The sequence below is a fragment of the Saccoglossus kowalevskii genome, chromosome 15 (assembly GCF_978046115.1).
Source record: "Saccoglossus kowalevskii chromosome 15, keSacKowa6.1, whole genome shotgun sequence".
In the NCBI taxonomy this organism is placed as follows: Eukaryota; Metazoa; Hemichordata; class Enteropneusta; family Harrimaniidae; genus Saccoglossus; species Saccoglossus kowalevskii.
The window spans coordinates 35,896,273-35,904,974 of record NC_140655.1 but is presented as its reverse complement, the minus strand read 5'-3'; positions in this window follow the sequence as shown (position 1 = coordinate 35,904,974).

Here is an 8,702-nt window from a genome sequence, read left to right as displayed (position 1 = left end):
ACATGATTTCATATAGATAAATTAAAATTCTGATTTTCATTCACTTGGTGGTAGGCATCTGTAATTAGTGGTTGGTGTGCTGCCATTGCTACAGGATTGGCTATAATCTATGGTCTATGGTACACAGTAGAAGGACACTATATGCCACAATGGTTAGCCGTGTTATATATCACACTTAGTCGTCCAGCATGGGCTGCAGCATTGGGTTGGATGACAATAGCATGTGTCACAGGATATGGAGGTAATAAATTCATCATAACATATGTCAGGCGAATGTTACATTACTGTTGATTTGCCTTAAAAGCAACAGCATACATTCCCTGAAGGGTTGTGGATTATGTTCATAAAATGATATATATTTTTGGGGACCGACAGATTCGAGCATAGGATGTATGATATAATAGGATATACTGTATAGCACACCATACTTGTTTCACAAATGCCTCACAGCGGTTTTCCAATTTGTAAACTTGGATGGATTCCACTGTAAATTTCGCCAATTAATATTTAAAATAATCACGTGATTTTATCCTCCAGGTCCAGTCAACACTATTCTGTCATGGAAGATTTGGATACCATTGTCACGACTCACATTCAGTGCGTATATGATACATCTTCCTGTCATTGCCATGGGATACTTTAGCCGTGATAGGTTGTTATTCTATGACGTATACAATGTGGTGAGTGAACTCACACGTTATAGATTGTTATTATATCACGTATACAATCTGGTGAGTAAATTCACACGTAATAGGTTGTTCTTCTATGACGTATACAATGTGGTGAGTAAATTCACACGTAATATGTTGTTGTTCTATAATATCCCATTGCTACATTGTGAAAACATAGAATTATGTGAATGTATTCGCTGTAAGTAATATTTAAACACTCCTAGCGATGACACCAAGGAAACCATTATAATTTAGTCATAGGTTAAACATTAAGAAGCAGGTCAATTTTGATGATTTATTGAGTAAGGTGTAATTTTTTCGATAAGTCGATGTTGTAGCATAATAAGTTAAATCTAAGTAGTAGTTTGTGAATGCATTAAGCCTAGCATAGCTATTGCAGAAAATGTCTACAAGTTATTCAAATGCCGCAATCACATAATTTAATGTGTAGTCTCCCCATTAAGAATATCAATACCCCCAGTTTGTTTCATTATATTCTTTACACCCAACTATTGTCTGGTGATATATGGTGTGGAAAAACACTATGCCCTTCAGTTTTATTATTTAGTGAGTCTCTGAGGAAGTTATATCTGTTTTCTTTCAGCACGACAAATTAAAAAATAAACACTTTTTGATTTGTATTTGCAGGTTTATTTGGTACTTGGAGGAATTGTTCTGACGTTCTCTGTAGCGTTCGCCATATCGGTATTTTTAGAAAGCCCAACCATTGGTTGGGAGAAAATAGTATTGAAGAGAATGAAATGAGAAGTGAGAGCCCACGGTGAAACGGTGAACTAGTTTACATCAATGCAAAGAATGGCAGTAATCTCAGCTACTGTCACAGATATATATCAAACCTAATGCGAATTATTTTAAATGTAGATTGATGTAATAAACCAATCAAGCTTTGTCTCATATAACAGTCGGTCACATTCTGTTATCAGTTTATATGCAGTGGTCTTGTAGATTTACCTCACTATAGTCGAAGGAAATAAGACTAGATGAGCGCCACAACCGTCTATTCTTTGTTGGACGGAAGAAAACGGATAGGGTACAGTTTTACTACAAACAACAAATCTGATCACAAAGGGGAATGTAGTTTCAATAATTTTGCGAGTCACGGTTCAATGTTAAAAATCCAAAGTAATTCCTATGGAGTGATTATTCATAACAGGAAACAGAAAACTGCAATGAAAATGGATACATAAATCAGGTAGTTAAAGGGCGGCAGTCGTCGTGTCGCGTCCTGTTCGATATGGGACTCATAGCGACGTGTACAACACGTGTAAAATACATTGCTTGTTTATTTACATGAAATTCGAACACGCGCTGCGCGACGACCACCGCGTTTTAAGAACAAGAAAACACAATTCAAAATATTTGTCAAAACATCACTGACAACTTGGTTGGTAGGACCACAGTCAGCTGGCGCAAGCGTGATAATAAAATAAATGCGATATTTACTATATGGGGACCGCCATTTGAATGCGGTATAAACTTAAATAAGAGACAAGTTGTGAAACGCGTTTTTCAGATTCCTACAAATCAGGACAAAAAATGCAAATCTTTCACAGAAATACGATCCGTTGGGGGTAATATTAAGCCAACCGATAACAAAATTCGGCCGAATTTGTCGTTTTTGTGTTTGAAAAATCCCTTAAATACGAACACCTAATTACACGAAGAACATAGAACACTTTCCTTGGGTATTTGAAACCAAAAATTGTCATTCCAGCTCAGCAGCCAATCAGCGACGGTCTTACAGTTAGATGACAATTTCGATTTCAAATACCCCAGGAAAGTGTTCTATGTTCTTCGTGTAATTAGGTGTTCGTATTTAAGGATGCTGTATACGTTTTTTGTATTGATTTTCTAAACTAATATTTTCATATAAAAATATTGAACCACACAAAGCTATATATTGATGGAAAGCCCATTTCACACTGGATATGAAATGCGACCTGGTTCTTTCCGGTATTTAGAAATTAGAACGTAATTTCGAAACAAATAAGAAAATAGAAAAATCCCAGAGCCGCTTGAGAGGGAACCTGTTGAAGAGTGTCTGTGCGAAAAATAGTATAATGCATCCACTAGAACTCGAGATCAAAAGCCTGCAGTTGCCATAAATCGCTGTTTTGTTTAACCGAGAAAACGGCAGAATCAACTTAGCAGCAACGTATCGTCGGCTAACTCAAAATCCGTTTTTCCTTTGATCAAAACAAACTCATAACGGCTAGTCATGGTATCTGTCTGTCAAAATTACGCAGATGTGTGGATATACTTGGTCGCAATTGGTTGTAAAGTACGAAATGATGCTCCCGAATCCAATAGGAAACAGTGTTTTGATATGGCAAGCCAAGTGTTGCAATATTATTAAAAATAAATTTGTTTCTTGAAATCCATATTTTATTCCCTAAATGCGATTTATGTTTGTAAATTCCTTATTTCATTTCATAAAATGCGATTTACATTTGTAAAATCCATATTTCATTCCATAAAACGCAATTTATGTTTGTAAATTCTATTTCACATTCCACTAAAATTATTATTTTATTTTCTAAAATTCGTATTTGATTTCATCAAACGTATTTCTGTTCGAAGAATTCCTATTTACTTATTCAGACGCCATTTTGTTTTGTACAATTTATAGTTCATTTATATGTTCAAAAAAAGCTTGTTATTTTGTGTCATTAATTTTACTTCTGATACATCGAATTGTGCTTGGGATAAATATATGTTTCATTTCTGAACCAAAAATATTTCATTCGTGAAATGTATTTTACATGCATGATTCTGTGTTTTTTTCGTTCGACAATTTTCTATTTTGGTTCATAAACCATAACAAACTTAGGGGGCCTACAACTTGATATACTGTATGCCTTGGCGGTGGCGACGCTGTTCCGCAACATTTGTTGGTCAAACATGGTGGACTTTATAAACCCCGGTGCAGAAGCCGAGAACTTCGAAGTTTGGCAAGATTTTTTTCCAGTATAGATCAGTTATGTGCGACCGTAACTTTAGTAATCAAGATGAAACTTTCATACAAGTTGTATGTAGTCGCTTGCAGTGTTTTTTTTTAAGAACGTTAAGGTTTGTTGTAAGTGTTATTGAGATTGAGAATGAGATGAATAACGAGTACATGTGCATCCGGCAATTGATTTCCTGTCTTGAATGATGTCTGCTATTTGGATTAGATGTTCAACACCGGCGCTATTGGATGATAGTCGACTGTGCATCAGAACTGAACACCTAGGGCGACCAAGGTTCCATGTTGATATGGAACAATTAATTTTTTTTTGCAATTAAGATTTAGTTTTACTACTAGTAGCTTCGCGGTGAGTGGCTTTCTCGATGATTGGCTTTCGCGGTGACGGACGGACGGACGGACGGACGGACAGACGGACAGACAGACAGACAGACAGACAGACAGACAGGCAGACAGGCAGACAGGCAGACAGACAGACAGACAGACAGACAGACAGCGAGCGAGCGAGCGAGCGAGCGAGAGCACCCTCTTTTGTAAATAGAAAAAAGAAGGGGTCCATTTTTGAAAAAGCACCGAGAATTGACCGACCTCTAGGAATAATAAATCGGAAGCAGTCAACGAAGCTGTTCGTGTGAAAAGCTGTTCGAGTAAGGTTTTGTGAGCGGGCGGGGAAATACTTTATAGAGGAGTGGGCGGGGAGATTTTTCGTATTTGGAAGGGCAATTTCACTTCTGTGCAAATAGTTCAGTGGGTAGAATAAATTTTGGTGAGAGGGCGGGGAATATTTTGCTCGGTTGGAGGGGTGTATTTTTTTCATGTAGTTTACAATAAGCCACTAAAGAAGTCCAACAAGTCCCAAAAATCACTTTCGCAAATGTATTGTTTGTCAACGTTCGGTAACCCGCATAGCTAGAAATCCCTCAGCGAGTATGGCTCCCTTTCTCTTTACCCACCGTAACGGCCGTTATTCAGCGGTAACCCGGCTTTCACCATTAATACACACTGGCACATGCAATTTTACTTTATGAAAAAACACTAAAAAACAAACAAGGAACGTAATACTAAAAATAAGTATTAGTACGTAACTCGTTACTGCGTTTCCGGTGACGTTTGCTATTGTACATTAGCCGACAAACATGAAATGGGCAAGTAATCCAAATACTAGTATTCTACACTTATAGTCATACTATTATAATATATATATACTACCAGAGGTACTTAATGTACCTCTGATACTACGCATTATTATCCAATGCCTATGGGAACAAACCCGACATACACACATAACCCGTTGTAAAATGTCGGAGATTATCTACGTTCTTTTCCTTCCTGGCTGAAATACTTTTTTTTCAAGTTGGGCTGTTTTTCTGTCCGTCCCGCCTAGTTTCTCTGACACTTCAAGCAGTGGTGATCATGATAATAACTTCCCAGATGGGAGACTAGATACCGCCTATGCTATAGGCCTGTTTATACAATTTCCCGAAAAGAGGAGAGAGAATGATTGGATTCCGGACTACCCAGACTGTGATCAGGACTATGTCATGTGATAAGATACCTAGTTGCGATGTTTCCATATTTCTATTTTTCGAAGAGAACGGGCGCCATTACTTTAGTGTTAAGTTCGCTACTATAAAAATAACGCATTACTATAAATCCTTCACAAACCCCTTCAGGGAATTCAAATAAATATGAACAAAATAATATTGCCCGTGATAAATATGGTGGTAAACAACATGTACGTAAAGATACGACGCATGCGATGTTGGTGACAGCGCGGCATTTCAGTCCAACGACGAGCGGTGAATAGAAAACTTTCTCTGGAACTCAAGGCTGTCCTAATGAATATGCAAATTTGTCATGGATCGATAGCACGCGCTGGATAAACGCAAAGAACTCTGGGACTGTGAAGAAGAGTGGCGCGCAATTAGCTGACGTAGACCAAAGGCACTTGTTTTTGGACCTGCACTCAAGTAGTGATCAAATCGGCTCTATATTGTCACTAGTTTTCCAGTTTTCTCTACCCTGGTTAATTTTGTCGAAGGTAAGTTCATTTTTGTGTTTTCATAGATAGGTGTGAATGTTTTCGTTCCTCGAGTGTCTGTGATCTTTACTATTAATTGTGAACTGCACGACCAAACAACTACCGCCAAAAACGCACAATTTTCTGCGTTCCACCAATTGTAGTTTTTGATCGTTGTTCAGACGCTTTGGATTTCGTATAAAATCTATACTCTGATCCCGAGGTGGAAATTCTTATATCCCGTGTCGCTAAATTACGGACAGATCTCCGGCGTCCGCCTTGTCAAACTGACGGTTTTACTGACATCCTGTTGTATAATTTCTCATCTTGACCATCAGCCTTGTTATCATTCCTTTTCTTGCAAATTAAATCATACTTATGCACAAATTATCCAATCTGAGCGTTAATGTGACATATTCTTACACGTTTAAATAATTGAACGATGGCGCCATCCTCAAAATATTGTCGTAAATCTGCTCATCTCCAGTAGGCCACTAAGCCTGGAATCCAGAAATTCCTGAATTATTCGTAGATTTTTAGATTTTACAATCATAGACTACATCAAATTGATTCATATAATTTGACGTTAGATTCAAAATTTGTGAAATGTGTACACTGAATTCTTGGCGGTTAAAATATATGATGGTCAAATGGTTTCACTTGATCATTTTTTTTATGGATTTGGTATACAACATTAGATGTTAAAGAAACTATAATAATATACATTTATCCTAGAGGAGATAAAAAATTGTAATTTGTATGCCAACTTTGAAGGAAATTTTGTTTGCTTTAAGAGCAATTATGAACAGAAAAAAAGTTTGAACAAACAACGTGCAGAAGGGGGGGGGGTGTCCCCCAACAACTTTGCTGTGCCCCTCAGAACATCAACTGAGCCACCCATTATGATGCTATTCATCCATAAAACAGCAATGTTTGAATTTCTTTGAAAGCACAACAATGGCAACATTACAATCAACAATTTAACTAATCCTTTTTTGACTCCCATGTGTGAAACACATAATGGGAGTCTTTGCAGTTAGTGTGTCTGTATGTGTGTGTGTGTGTGTGTGTGTGTGTGTGTGTATGTGTGTATGTGTGTATGTGTGTCCGACTGTTCCACTGCTATCTCAAGAACCATACATCGGTTTTTGATGAAACTTGGTGCATAGATGCTCTGGGCCAATGCGCAGATTTGATTAGGTTTTGGTAAAAATCCATGCTCGTTAATTACCTAATTTGCATGATAATTAGCTGATTTTTAGCTGTTCTATGACTGTTCCACTGATATCTAAGGAACCACTCATTGGATTTTGATGAAACTTGGTACATAGATGCTCTGAACATATGCGCAGATTTGATTAGTTTTTGGTAAAAATCCGTGCATATTAATTACCTAATTTGCATGATAATTAGCTGATTTTTAGCTGTTCCATGATTGTTCCACTGATATCTAAACAACCACTCATTGGATTTTGATGAAACTTTGTACATACATGCTCTGAACTAATGCTAGGTTTTGATTAGTTTTTGGTAATAATCCGTGGAAACTAATTACCTAATTTGCATAATGATTAGTCAATTTTTGCTTTTTCCACTGATATCTCAAGTACTAATCATCACATTTCAATGAAACTTGGTACATAGATGTCATATGACACTGCACAGACCTGATAGTTTTTATGGTAATATCAGTACATATTAATTACCTAATTTGCATAATTAATTAATTTTCAGCATTTGATATAAGTACTAATCATCACATTTCAATGAAACTTGGTACATAGATGTCATATGACACTGCACAGACCTGATAGTTTTTATGGTAATATCAGTACATATTAATTACCTAATTTGCATAATTAATTAATTTTCAGCATTTGATATAAGTAGTGAGCATTACATTTCAATGAAACTTGGTACTTACATACTCAAGGACTATGCAGAGATTGATTGTTTCTGATAAATATTTGTGCATATTAATCACCTAATTTGCATAATGATTAGTTAATTTTCGGTTTTTCCACTGATATCTCAAGTACTAATCATCACATTTCAATGAAACTTGGTACATAGATGTCATATGACACTGCACAGACCTGATAGTTTTTATGGTAATATCAGTACATTTTAATTACCTAATTTGCATAATTAATTAATTTTCAGCATTTGATATAAGTACTAATCATCACATTTCAATGAAACTTGGTACATAGATGTCATATGACACTGTACAGACCTGATAGTTTTTATGGTAATATCGGTACATATTAATTACCTAATTTGCATAATTAATTAATTTTCAGCATTTGATATAAGTAGTGAGCATTACATTTAAATGAAACTTGGTACTTACATACCCAAGGACTATGCAGAGATTGTTTCCGATAAATATTTGTGCATATTAATCACCTAATTTGCATGATTAGTTAATTTTCAGCTTTTCCACGGGTATCTCAAGTACTAATCATCGCATTTCAATGAAACTTGGTACATAGATCCTTTAGGACTATGCAGAGACCTGATTAGTTTTAGGGCAAATAATTGTGCATATTAATTAACTAATTTGCATAATTAATTTTCAGCTGATATCTCAGGTACTAAACATCACATATCAATGAATGTACATGGATGCTGTAGGACAATAGACAGACCTGGATAATTGTGGGTTAAAATCTGTACATATTACCTAATTTGCATAATTAACCAATTTTAAGCTTTCACACTCTTATCTAAAGTACTAATTATTCCATTTCAATGAAACTTAGTACAAAGATGCTCTAGGACAATGTACAAACCTAATTAGTTTGGGGTAAAAATCTGTTCATATTAATTCCCTAATAAGCATAATAATTCATAATTTTTTGGTTCTAATCACATTTCAATTAAACTTGGAAACATAGATTTTCTGTTACATTGCGCAGACCTCATTAGTTTTACACTCAAATCTGTTCATATTAATTTTCTGATTTGCATAATTAGTTTTCAGCTAAGTAATTTCGAATTATATTTAATGTGTCTCCAATAC